This window comes from Perna viridis, chromosome 10 (assembly GCF_037379345.1).
Source record: "Perna viridis isolate PV_CMFRI_1.1 ecotype Kerala chromosome 10, ASM3737934v1, whole genome shotgun sequence".
NCBI classification, from domain to species: domain Eukaryota; kingdom Metazoa; phylum Mollusca; class Bivalvia; order Mytilida; family Mytilidae; genus Perna; species Perna viridis.
In genome coordinates this window covers 3,821,392-3,836,432 of record NC_142454.1, presented here as the reverse complement: position 1 = coordinate 3,836,432, position 15,041 = coordinate 3,821,392, and the positions used below count along the sequence as shown (strand labels likewise).

Genomic DNA, 15,041 nt, shown 5'->3' with positions numbered 1-15,041 from the left:
TCATTCGGAAGATAAAGCTCAATAACATACTTCTCAAAAAAGACTAACCTTCAATAAAACTCCAATCTTTCTCCTACTAAGTTATTACAAAGAACACAAGGTAAAATCCAAACAGATTATGTAATATTACAAGATTTCAGGCAGACATGTACAACTACCTACGTAGCAAGTGACAATGATTTATAAAATGTAAATAAAGGTATCAGGAAGGGAGACCCTGTGTCCAGCCTATTTTTGTCCTTCCTTCCATACCGATTTGACAGGTGTTTACAAACATTTACACTGCATATATTGATGTTATCACAAGGGCAGAATTTTGATCTTTTGAAAGTCTTGTTAAATTCTTTGCAATTTATCTGAAAAGGTCTTTCAATAAAGAACTGCATAGACTAGAATTATTACTATCACATGGTCATAAGTAGACAGATTTGATTAGATTCTCAGTCCGAGTCAGTAGTTTATATGAAAGTGTTCTTTTCATACAAAACTTTTGAACTAAAAATTATTGTAAAAACTTCTAACACAAAATTTTCATAAAACCCTGAAGACTGGATACTATGAAAAGTTTATAAATTCAGTAACTATTTGATAAGAAAAATATTACTAAGAAGAAAGTGTGTTACTCCATCTGTTGGTTCATCAAATATTTAGTGTCAGCTACTTATTCACACACTGTTATTCTTAAATACATTAACACTTAATTAATTCTTGATAAGTCAAACTCCTTCAAGTATTTACATGTGTAATGATGTTTAAAATGTCATACCTGGGTGCAGGTAAATTTATCACCAAAACAATTTATTAGATCTTAGCAGGGTTCCTTGATGTTTGCTACATTGCTTGTTAATGTTAAAACAGCATGAAAGAATGTGAAAACAATAACATAAATAAGCAAACAAACTACCAACAGTGGGTATAGAAAACTACAGTAAACACACTACCAACAGTGGGTAAAGAAAACTTACAGTAAACTCACTACCAACAGTGGGTAAAGAAAACTTACAGTAAACACACTACCAACAGTGGGTAAAGTAAACTACAGTAAACACATTACCAACAGTGGGTAAAGTAAACTTACAGTCAACACACTACCAACAGTGGGTGAAGAAAACTACAGTAAACACACTACCAACAGTGGGTAAAGATAACTTACAGTAAACACACTACCAACAGTGGGTATAGAAAACTACAGTAAACACACTACCAACAGTGGGTAAAGATAACTTACAGTAAACACACTACCAACAGTGGGTATAGAAAACTACAGTAAACACACTACCAACAGTGGGTAATGAAAACTTACTACCAATAGTGGGTAATGAAAACTTACAGTAAACACACTACCAACAGTGGGTAAAGAAAACTTACAGTCAACACACTACCAACAGTGGGTAAAGAAAACTTACAGTAGACACACTACCAACAGTGGCTAAAGAAAACTTCAGTAAACTCACTACCAACAGTGGGTAAAGAAAACTTACAGTCAACACACTACCAACAGTGGGTAAAGTAAACTACAGTCAAAACACTACCAACAGTGGGTAAAGTCAACACACTACCAACAGTGGGTAAAGAAAACTTCAGTCAACACACTACCAACAGTGGGTAAAGAAAACTACAGTCAACACACTACCAACAGTGGATAAAGAAAACTTACAGTCAACACACTACCAACAGTGGGTATAGAAAACTACAGTAAACACACTACCAACAGTGGGTAAAGAAAACTTACAGTAGACACATTACCAACAGTGGGTAAAGAAAACTTCAGTAAACTCACTACCAACAGTGGGTAAAGAAAACTTACAGTAAACACACTACCAGCAGGGGGTAAAGTAAACTACAGTAAACACACCACCAACAGTGGGTAAACTAAACTTACATTCAACACACTACCAACAGTGGGTAAAGAAAACTTCAGTAAACACACTACCAACAAAGGTTAAAGAAAACTACAGTAAACACAATGTAGATTCTAATTTCAAACAATCTTGCCAAATTTTATGAAAGTCTATGTACCAGTAACATTAAAAATTCCATTACATTCTTTTAAATCATATTTTTCACAACCAAATATTAGTTATCGAATATAGCAAACCTTTTCTTGGCCCCTGTAATTTATTTTTTCATGTTCTAAATGTTTTGAGAGACATCTACAATTGTTTTTTAATTACATGAGTGTTCATTCCTTGCCTTTGGGACTATGAAGTGGACCAGAATTTCTCTGACATGAACACCTGTGTATCTCATTTCACAAGACCAGAGGCTCTATTTAACTTTCAATGTCAAAAATCACAAAAGGACCAAAATATTTACACACTAACTTACAAGCAATTATATCACAAGCTGACATTCAACAAGGACAAATCACCACAGATCCTCCTTATGTTACCTATAGTAAAATACCTCTCAACTCAATGTTTGAAGTCTTTAAGTATATTGTTTAGAGTAAATCTACGAAAAAACATTCATTTTTAGAATAGATCATTAAGGTATAATGGGTCTATTATAAACTGTTTGTTCTAGACATTTTTGGTCCATTTTCTTCTTATTTTAATAACATGACTTCTTAAAGATATCTGACGATAACACATATTCAATAGGTGTAAGGTTTTTAAGATATCATTTTAAAACAAGTATCAAAAAATTTATTTGCACAGGGCCTCTGTATAGCAATGAAAGTCAAACCACACTTAGTCTGCAGGCAAAATTAAACATCATTTTGAATCTTTGAAAACATTTAAATCCATAACTGCATGCAATTTACAACAGGAGAATTTACTGTCAGCAATGAATTTCAAAACTTTTGCCATTTTCAAATCCTTAATTTCAATAATGGGCAAATTTCATTACCATTTAATAAGTATGCATCAGTCCAGAAAATATATTAAAGTCTCTTTAATTTAGATTTCACTACAATTTTCTGTCTTTAATGTAATACAATAATGAAGGTCCATGAAGATAATGGGCTTAAAAGAGGACGGCATTCTAATGTCCTGCGTACTTCATGAACTCCACCTTTTTCATTACATTGGCATTAAAATGTTCTTTATCTAGAACTTTATAATATTTAAATTAATCCCTTCTCTCTCTTATTAACCCTTTAATCCAACTGCACTTGATCACTTTAAAAAAATCTGCTCATATAGTAATTTTCACAAATGTATTGTATGCACAGGGCACCTTTTTGTACCAAAAGAACACTGTGCTTCATTACTCTTTTTCGTTTCAAAAAAGAAATTAAATGAAATGTAAAAGTGATTAATGCTTTCTCAAAAGGCATGAAAAAGTATGTAAAGCTCCAAATATAGAAAAAGTGACAAGCGTCAAACTTTCTCCTGCATTTTCCAATTATCTAAGAGAACAACATGTGTATTTCCATTACATTGAGCAAAATTGAAGGCCGTCATTTCTTAATATGAAAATATTTAGGCAATTTATGGCTTAACAAAGGTTGTCATAACAAAGGCAATACTGAAAATAAGGTCTTTGTTATGGTCAATTTCAACAAATTGACAGGAGGCACAAAATTATGTTTTCTTTCTCCTTCGAAAATGTTTGGCCATTACCTAACAACTTATACCCCCCAAAAACAAATCCCAAAAAGCAATGTAAGTTTACCACTCTAAAATACTATGAAACAATTAAAAACCCATAAACTCTGTATAGTAGCCTGTCTCTAAAGGTATAAAAACACACAAGTAAAATTTTAAAAAAATGCTGACCTTTGTATAAATAGCCATCACCAGGTATCAAAGACTTAATATAGAACAACAGCTGTTATCAATAACCGATCAAAAGATGAATAAATGTCACTAGTCTTCCAACATTTATCCCCGAGTCTCCAGAAAAAGACATTAAGTAGTGACCATAACAGTCTTCTAACACATTATCCCAAAGTCTCCAAAATCAAACAAAAAAGGAGTGACTATAGACAAACATTAATATGCCGTGTCACATGGTACTCCAAATAGTACTTCAAATCACACAAACTGACGATGCTAATAAACCTTCATGATTATACATCCTCTGAAATTGGTAGCTTAAAATTTTATGTCAATTTTGACCTCTACAACCAATAACTAAACAAATTGCTCTTTTGACCTGTAGAAATAACTCTGACAATTTAAAGGCATGTTATAAATTATTATAGGATCAAAAAGTATAAATATGAAATTGGCACACATAATAGATGTTAACACTGTATATATAGGACAGAGGTAGTCATCTGTATACTAAAGATTTAATATTAAGATATATGGAACACAAACAAAGAGTCATAGATTATTTTATATTGCTCTATGTTCAAAAGGTGATAACATATTATAAAATAGTCCGATAAAATATTTCTGATTCCTATACAAATACAGACAAAGAAGAAATCTGCTATTTGATCAACAAATTTGAAAACTAATACCTAAAATTATATAACACAAAAGCCAACAAAACTAAAATTTTTACTGATAACATTTTTACTGCATCGCAACCCATACCAGATGAAATCTTTTTTGATAAAAACCCACTGCACTGCTTTTGTTGAAAATTTATTGTATCACAGCAAAATCCAAACTTTGTCTGACAGACTTTGAACAAATCTAAAATTAAATTACATAGATATTTAGAGATAAATGTTTAAGGCTAATTTATACACAATGACTTAAGTTGTTTTGACAAGTTTATCTGAAGTGTCTTTGATAAAGTGTCAACTTTTCAGCCATCTCTAAACTTTGAAGCTAACATCAGATTTTTACACCTGTGACTGGCAGTGACAAGATCAAGGATACCTGTAGAGCTTCAGTACTTTTATCTAAGGAGAGTACAGACTGTGTAAAAGGGTAAAAGTTTTAGTTTGTAGTATTTTCAGTGTTTAGGTGAAAAAGAATTTATACCCTGCAAGGTTATCTTTAAACATTTTTGTGTAGAACAATTCAAAGTGGTCTTTAGACAAGGTTGCTGAAGTCAAAAACCAAAAGCAAATCAAACAGATCCTTGAATACCAACACTAAGGGCTGCAGACAACAATTTTATTATTCACATTTATTCTCTGAAAGTTCCTTCAGCAACCATAAAAGACTGATAAAAGCAAGTGTTTGCCACTAACACTAGAGAACGATGTGTGGTTTTGACCAGTGCACCTGGTCCATACTCCCAGTTTTAAGTGGAGTCTGAGTTGCTCATTTGCTTTTGTTACTTTGTATGATTTTAGTTACTTTATGTTCTTTGTTGTGTATGTCTGTTTTCCATGTCTGGTCTTTGTCCCTGGATTACATTCTAATCTGTATGAGCTATGAGCAGCCCTCAATTCTTGAAAATCTGCTTGAAATCTGTATGAGCTATGAGCAGCCCTCAATTCTTGAAAATCTACTTGAAATCTGTATGAGCTATGAGCAGCCATCAATTGTGGAAAATCTGCTTTAACTATTTATATTCTACTGGTAGCTAGGTAATTCACATAGTGACAATCTCAGACCCATGTTTCTCATAAACTTAGATATTCATACAATATCTACATAGAATAGATACTGAGAAAGTACATCATTCTCTGATATCAACTAAAATTAAATAGTAAGAAGTGCTTACCTAACAGCTACCAAATAACACCAAACCATATCCTTCATGTTCTCAAGTAAATAAACCTTCAATTAAATCTATCAAAGTAATAAATAAAGTCCACAAAAATTAGTCAAAGATTAAGCTGAAGATACCATCAGTGTCAGAGCATGGTAAAAATCATACCAGGATATAAAATAACAAGGTCAATTAATCAAGCACCTGCCAAAATACCAATCCTCCATTAAAGCAACTTTTACCAACCACAGGACCTAAATATTTGATCATAACCTCTGACCTCTCATTAGTTTTACACTCCTCAGTGACCCTAAAGATTGTTTGCATGAATACAGTAGAAATTATTGACCATAGGATGAAATATTCTGATTGAAGGATCAGCAAATTGTTGACCAATGGATGATAAAGCCAATGTGTGAAACAGACAGGTAAGTAAACAGGTGTTGAGATATAATTGTAGGGGGATAAATGGATTGGCTATAATTATCCTCTTTCAGTATAAAAGTGTTGGGTACTTGATAAATAGAGTCCATTATTGTATTCTTCCCTCAATTGGTATTAAATATTGACAGCATCACAAAACCAATTTTGTGCTGACATACTCATGTTCTGGTACCCCTAGCAGAAAATTTAGTAATGGTTGGTTGAGTTTAGGAAAACGATTCATAGGGTTCAAATCAGCACTGGTCCAAAGTTTCATTGAAATTTCATTTCCTTAGGTCGAAGACCATGAATACTTTACATTTACACTGAGGCCCTTTCATTTTCTTCTACTGGATCTTTCGTTCAGGATGCAAACAAGTCCAAGACCTTTTAATCTTAACACTAAAGAATCTTAGTGAACAAGCTCACAATATCATATGGGCACACATTTGCACTATTTAAAAAAAATTAAGTCCCTATACCAAAATAAAAAGTGGCCACCCTTTACTGATTTTTGTGAAATCAATCTCACTCAAGATTTTATAGGTACTGAACATTGATCAAAGATTGAATGAAATCGGTAAAAAGAAACTGAGGCCCTTAAAATATAAGCAACAAGCCTAAACTCAATAACTGTGTCCCCCTTTACTGATTTCTATGAAAATAAATCCCATCCAACTTTTCATAGCTACTAATTAAAGGACATGGGTTAAAAAATGGAAGAGCTATCCAGGCGACAAGACGTTGTGAGGAACACATAGACATACAGACACAGGTCCAAAACATTATATCACTCTGTTGTGTGGGGTATAAATATGTTTGAACCCCTGCCATGATAAATGTTTAAACCATAAAGAGACACAAAAAGGGTCAACATAATTCTATTTGTGTGACTAGGTCACTGAAGAGATACACCAAGAACAAACCCATAAGAAATGTACCAAAAATGACCACTATATATTTATTTTATGGAAACTGGTCAATAAAAGTGATTTCATATCAAATGACTCCCAAAGAAATTTCATTCATTTTAAAGTGTACTCCCATTCATCCACCAATAAAATGATCCTATAAATTCCATAGTAATGTACACCATTGACAATTGACCCTTATGAACCCTGAGGTCAAGGGTTCATGGAATGTGACTTTGCTCTGCACCTGTCCTGTGGTATTGTCAACATCTGTTGCTCATAGAAGTACCCAAGATTCACAGTGGTTTACTGTCTCCTAAATCACACTAGTGTGCCAAAACCACATAAGGAATTTGATATGACATCAAAATGTCCTTCTACAAAGACTACTGCACTGTCACATGCAAACCACACTGCAGTGTTATACCACAAATATTTTAATGGTTATTATTTTTTTTTTAAATATTCTATAACATAGTACAGGAGCGGTCAAAATAAGATAAATTGTAAATGTACTTTTTAATAAGGAAGCTGGCATAGTTGTTGTTTGTACATATATTCAATACACTTAGTAACCACAGAAACATGACTATAATAATAAGTACATATACTTACTGAGGTTTTAAGCTATTTCAATTTTTTTGCAGAGGAGATTTCCAAAATATTATTCAAATCCTGGACTTAACAGATATCATTGAAAGTAACCTCTGACTTATTCATGCAAGCATCTATCTATTCCAAACCAAATCTGACATTTGCACTGCAGTTAAGGGACTTTCTATGTAAACATATGTTTATCCTTAGAAACCTTTCAATTTAAAACAAAGACTGTAAGTCATAAACTACACGAGAAAGGATGGAATACACAGATTTATCAGATATCACCTCATGGAGACCACTTTTGCGGTCACGACTGATTATATCCATAATACTATATCTACTTAACTGTTATTCTTTTATGGTCCCCTTCAGAAGATAGAAAGCCTTGACTATTGACAGACAATGGTGGGACTAATCCGACAGCTTAACTTTCTAACAATCAAGTTAATCCACAGTTATTAGCCCAGTGTAAACACCACTAATCCAGTACTTTCTTTAAATAATAATGCATTAACTCACCAAATAAGTTTACTTATTATGATTGAGTTTAGTATTTGTACAAGTAGATCTTATATAGAAAAGATACAATACAATAAAGAACACTGGTCCAAGGAAAGGTGATGGGGTGACATTCCTAAAATTCTATGCTACTTTATTACATTTTAATCAAGGTGTGACTATAGAATATTTGGCAGCACCCTGCTTCCTCTAACTGAAGATTGATGGTTCGATGGAAAATTAATTTAACAATCTTTTATGAGATGCCATTTATTACATTCTATGCAATTTCATCTAAAATATTTCCCATTCAATGATAATATATTATTTGTATAGTCAATTCAATATATCCTTCTATACTATATAGTGTTATTAGTGCATTATTGCTCATGCATTCACTAAAACTGAGAATATTGTTTACGCTTTCTATTTTATCAATATTTTGGATTTTTTGTTGCAAAATTGAAATGTTAATACACATTAGATACAGTCAAATGATTAGAGAAAAGTCATGGCCAATTTGATGACATGTTTTTTTCTACAGAGCACTCCAAAACTTCAAAATGAGTAGAAAAAAAATTATTTGGTATATTAAGAATGATTTGAGTTTAATGTCATACTCAGTTTGTTAATGAATAGGATGATAGTAAGAACAAACTAATAATGAGCAGAACAAAAAAAGAGGGTTGGGATAATTCAACAGTTTTCATAGAAGTTATCAGTAGTTTGTTTTCATGTCAGAACCCATTTTTTTAAAATCTGAGCAATGGACCAATAGGTCAGCTACCTTTCAAACTTAAACACTGTGAAAAGAGAAAATTTATCTTAATGTCATCAGTACACAAAATCTTCCATTAATTATGTCATATATAAATGACTGACCCCCTTTTAAGGAGTACTTTGACATTTAACGAACTCCGATAACATCCAATTACACTGGCAAACATCTACCCGCTAATTACCAAATACTCAGCCCTTAAAAGAAGTTAAACCATTAAAATTAATACAAAATATGCAAATTATCCAGTTTATATTTGACATTAAAAAGTAAATTGAATCTGATTTGTGTAAAAAATATTTATGGGACTACAAAAATTATCAAAGGTGTCCAATATAAATAATATCATTGTTATTATGTGAAGATAACAAGTTCCTTTAAGTTCCATTACTCAACTCATTTGGCCTGTAAATAAAATAAATTTACCAGAAAATGTATGTATTAGTGGCAGATACATGTGTTCTACTACATGTGTACTCAACAATATAACAGTATGGTTTTTTTTCTTTCATCTGAGGATTACGAAAACCAAACTTAAAAGTGTACATGTATCAAGCATCATATGACTTACATGCAATCTCTGTCACAAATTTGTTTTATCTATTTGTTTGGTTCAGGTGAAAGTAATGAGAAATTCATGTAGAATCCATGAAATATTGTACCTTTGTAAAATCCAACAAAGCCATTCTAAATACAGTGTACAGAGTATAAGGACAAAAAAAGGAACAGTAATGAATGCTGAGCAATTAAATCACATAAAACTTTAAGACCAATCTCCAAAACACCTCCTTCTCTAGACTGTCTGATTATTAAAACAAAAGATCACCTAGTTAAGTTACATGTTGTCTTTAAGCAAAATTCTTACATGACTGATTATGCAATGAAGGCCTTCTAATGCAACATAATTCAAACTTCTTCATACCTAGCAAATAATGAATGTCTTTGAACTCATGATTCGTTCAAACTGCCCTTGTTTCATTTGATTCATTACATCATAAAACTTGAACACAAAGAATGCTACATTTTTACATGCAGTGCATTTCTTGTCGTTAGTCATGCAAAATTTTGTATCTCATCTGTCAATTTATACAAGAGGAGATAATTTTCCATCTAGATTTTAATCATTTAATATTTTTAACAATACTTAACCTAGTTTTTAATATTTCTGTAACTCGTAAGAAATAAGACCTATATAATAACATTCACAAATTTAACATAAAGAATGCTACATTTTTACAAGCAGTGCATTTCTTGTCCTTTGCATCATAAAAGGGGAGATAATTTGCCATAAAGATCTTTAAATCATCATAAATCTGAAAATTATAAACGAAGTACTTTATCTGTCGAACTTGAAAGACCTATATATAATTATGTTTATGAACTGTATAATGTAATAATTATTGGTCATGTCTTTTGTTAAACATTTAAATAATTTCTGTGGATCCTGTTACATGTTATTATGGGATCTTATGAAATCAGAGACTTAATTAATATGTCAGTTATAGATATGAAACAGTACAATATAAAACATTTGTACCCATAGATTACTTGTAGTTCTTACAGAATCGATACAATTGTTACATGTAATATGAACTTTGCAATGATCAATAAGACAAAAAAAATTCTTACAGTAAATTCAGAAGTTACAGAAGTTATGTGTGCAGTAAGCATTTTTGTCCTAATCCGAAAATTACAAGAGTTCAGACAATCTGACATCAATTATCACAAATTTTAATGGGCAAAAGTAGACTGATCAAATATACATAAAAAAGGAGTCCCAAGTTTTCATGTTTTCAATACCTAACTTTATACTCTGATTGTTCTATGAATTATTTTATATCATAAATAAACCTTATATGCAACTGCAAATTTGCCATCTGTAACAGATCAATACTCCAAAATGATTTCATAATAAGCTTAAAGTAAACATTGATGGAAAGAGCTGTAAATATGATATACATGCATGTAGTTTCATAGGTTGATGTCACTGTTGTTTAATCAAGTCAGCCAGTCAGCCCCCCTGCCCCCACCAAAAAAAACTTAGCAGGCAGTGATTAATATTTAAAAAAATTTATTAAACATGGCTAAAATTGAGAACTTAATTCAAATAAAGGTACAAATTTGGAGTAGTTCATCTAATTGTTACATCTGAAGTGAACTTTTAAGTTCTAATCTGAGATCTAAGCTGAACAGCTGTGAGAAATAGAATTGGCTGCTCGCATGCAAACATAACCAATCATAATAAAAACCTCATTGTTAGTTTCTGGTTATACTGACTACTTTAATCAGCGTCAATTTAATTTCATACTTGTATGTTTTAATCCATGTGGAATCAGAAATTCATTAAAATTCAATTAAAGTGATCATGACTTTTAATGGATGAAATGTAACTAAACATTTCTTCATCTTCATTGAGTCAAGTAATGCTTGTTGATGAATTTAACTATATCGACATTTGTTTCCAGATCAAGATATTTCATCGGAAAATTTGGCTCTTTATATTTGGTTGGTCAAACCTTATATTCAAGTCAATTCAAGGTTTTAAGAAAATGCATGGTATTTAAGAAACATCCAAAATGGCAAACACTAACCAAAATCACAGTAATTTACCACAAGACCTTTTTTTACGTACACTTTCTAATGCAACCAAAATATAGTTTTACATAATTTCTATTTTTAGACTATCACACTCTATGCAAATTAGATATTTTTGACAATTTACCTATCTCCTTATACAACATTCCTTGTGGATAAAAACATTTTAAGGTTCTGACAGAAAACCAAACAAACGTAATAGATATTTATAGCGCCACAAATTTTTTACTCCATGCACAAGAGAAATTTTTAGGATGAGCCTAAATGACTACTTCCCTTTCACGCCATATTGTGGTTGCCCATGACAGGATATACAAATCAGACTATTATAATGATTGTAAATGACCATGTTTTCCTGTAAATAACTTTCATAGCGGACATCTTTGTCAACAAGAACCAGGACAACAAAGAGATGTATGAACTCAGGAAACACCACTATCTACCGCTGTGGTAAACTGAAGACCCTGTCTTACACAATGGTATCAGTTGTAAATGATGCCAAAGAAGTCCCCAATAGGTCATCAGTGTGCAAGAATTCTTCAACCAGAAATATGCACACATCATGGTTTCTCAGAGTTATACATTTACCAAGCAGCACATAGTTTCTCACGAATACTTAAAGTATCAATAAAGAAAATAATAAAATTATGTATACAAGCAAGTTCATTATCATATTGCAGCACAAATTACAAGCTTTCACTGATTATGGAATGTTTCTACCATTCTACCATTTCTTTTTAAATATAATATGGTAACAGAGGTATAGATTGGTCACGACAGTATTGATTGTGATAGATTTCTATGTAGAACATTCACAGGACATATGAGCTCTGGCAATGCTTGTCAATATAAGGATGCCAATTAAAGAGGGTGTTGTCATTATTCAGTTGAATATTTTGTCCTACATGTCTAGGAACATAAAAAATCTATGCAATGATGGATCTAGGTTCATACAGTCATTAAACATTCAAGGTACTAATTACAATTTTAAGGATGAACCCACAGTGATTTGTCACTGGTTTTAAATGTCATATCACTCCAATATTACATAATCTTTTATATAATATCTAATCTGGTATGTGTGAGGATATTCAGTATAGATCCCAAGATAATAATGGGTTTCAAATTTCCTTCATTTATTCTGCACGCAGACAGATGGGCCTGTTTCCTCAAAATGAGAGGTCTCCATGACAATGTTACTGTCATATCATTTTTCAAATGTCAGGTCAGGGGTATGTTTTAAAAATCATACCACAATGTGAAATCTTGCCAGACACCACAAAAACCACAACAACCTTATAAACATATGATATCTTTTACCAAGGTGTGAGCCAGTCACTAATGACCTCAAACCTATTATGCTATATTACTGAGGACTTTATCTGGCTTAATTTGCAAGCTATGGTATAGACCATATTTCATTACTGGTTGTGTTGGGGAGTATGTTAATGCATGGGCAGATAGTATGGAATGGACAGTGATGTAAATTTAGAATGGATCAATTATACAACAGCATATTAACATTTTTCTGTTTTTGATATAAATCTTTCTTACAACTTTCAAAATTTTGTTAATTTTGTGCAAAATAGGACATTAAATGTGCAACTGATAGTCTAGAGCTCCCTTTTTATAAATTTCTAGATCAGAACCCTTTTTAATAATTTTCTGGACAGGCTCATGATCCTAGCTCCCTATCAGTTTTTATTTCTAACATGACCAAAGCAAGATTATCCTCACTCACTATATATATGTCAATTAAACATTTTAAAAAGGGACATTAGAACAATAAGAAAGTTTTCAGTCCAGTCCATTTTACTATATACCCTTTGTTTACCATTATGCTATCAATGTGAATTTTTCGCTGTCAAACTTGTAATAAATATGAATACTTTACTTCTGATAAGATAATTTATGTCACATCCTGAGGTAATTTTGTCCCTTAGAAAACTATGTACATACAAAGTGACAAAACAAAAAATTCTGACCATGACAAGGGGATCGCTTTGTCACCTACACCATTATCTGATTGTCCTAAAGGTAATACAGATATTCACAACACAATTCTGCCTTTAATCTGACAATATGTTTTCTTAGTTGATGTTTATCATTTTTAAAAAATGGAAGCAGAATTAATGATAATGGTGAATATCTTGGGGTTAGAGTCATTAGATATTGTCATTCTGTTGGTCAGGGTGTTGGTCATACATGTACCTTGTACCTGGAGAGATGATACAGGTAGATTAGGACAAATTGATACATCAAAGACAAAACAGACTAAAACAGTCTGGACATAAGGTCAACATTCAAGTCTGTGGTCATATAGTTTGAAACATTCCTTAAAGAGAGTTCATTCAAATACATGTATTAGTCCTTAGGTAACAGACTGACAAACATAATATAAATCTGTTTCCTTTTGTTACTAGGGAAGCCACTAGCGAAAGGGTTCCAATAAAAGTGCCTATGGTAATACTTCTTGACTTAAATCTAAATAGTCATCACTATACATATACACATGCTGTGTATATTATAAATATTATTCTTATATTTTCTTTAGCAACAGACTGACAGATGGAAAAGACATCTACCCTTTACAGACAGACAGACAGATGTAAAAGAAATCTACCCTTTACAGACAGACAGACAAAAGGAAAAGAAATTTACCCTTTACAGACAGACAGACCGACAAGAAATCAATCATTTACAGGCAGACAGACAGACAGAAGGAAAAGAAATCTATCCTTTACTTCTTTTAAATAAGAAAATTGATTTCAATATCATTAATGCATATATTAAGTACTTATTCTATAGAATTCTAGATCAAGGAGTTAGCAGGGGATCATTGATATATGTTTTAGATGTCCAATCTCTTTTGCATCAATCACTTATGAAATTCTTCACTAAATGATAATACATTGTGGTTACATAACATTCCAAAAGATGATTAAAACCAACTAATGATTTCATTAAAACCTAATTAACAATCATTTTAACTTTCATCAAAGAATTTTCCTCACTGAAAAGAATCTGTGGTCTCTTTTAGCAGTGCTAATGAATCATGCATATAAATATGTATAATAATCATACTGAAACTAATTTGCATATTATTAAAAATGTTTTAACTAAACAGCAGACATTTATAAGTTTTTTGATGTCATTGAATAGTGGTAGGAATTTGATTTAAATGTTCGTCAAGGATAAACGTTGGTCACATTATGTCAATACTTGTAGTTAAGGTAACAAATTAAATCCAATGCGTTTGTGGTTTTCCAAACTTCGTAGACAAAACTTTCGCTGTCTGAGTCATATGTCTTACAGTGTCAAGTTAAAAAACATGAATTTTGTTTATATTTGGTCCCTGGTTGTCTTTGAGATTCATATACATATATTGGTATAAAATAACACTCAAAGAAAAACATAAAAAACGGTTTATTTGATTAACAAATTTAACCGAAGTAGGTAACTGAAATGCATAAAGTTACGTAACATATATACTTGAATTGGTTTTATCTACATGTGCAAATATTAAACAATATAGTTCTGGCAAAACTAATAAGAAGACAGTACACATCAAATAGAAGCTATGGAGAGGTTTTCTGTTCCAACACTCAAGAAATATGTCTTGGCGATTGATTAGCCTTGCAAAACAAAATAGAACTTGGAAAAGGTGT

At 31.8% G+C, this 15,041-nt stretch overlaps 1 protein-coding gene across 8 annotated transcripts in view; it reads right to left on the bottom strand.

The window, feature by feature from the left end:
• LOC148604186 (uncharacterized) overlaps window positions 1–15,041 on the bottom strand; it is a 95,010-nt gene that overhangs the window by 31,780 nt on the left and 48,189 nt on the right. The window lies entirely within an intron of this gene.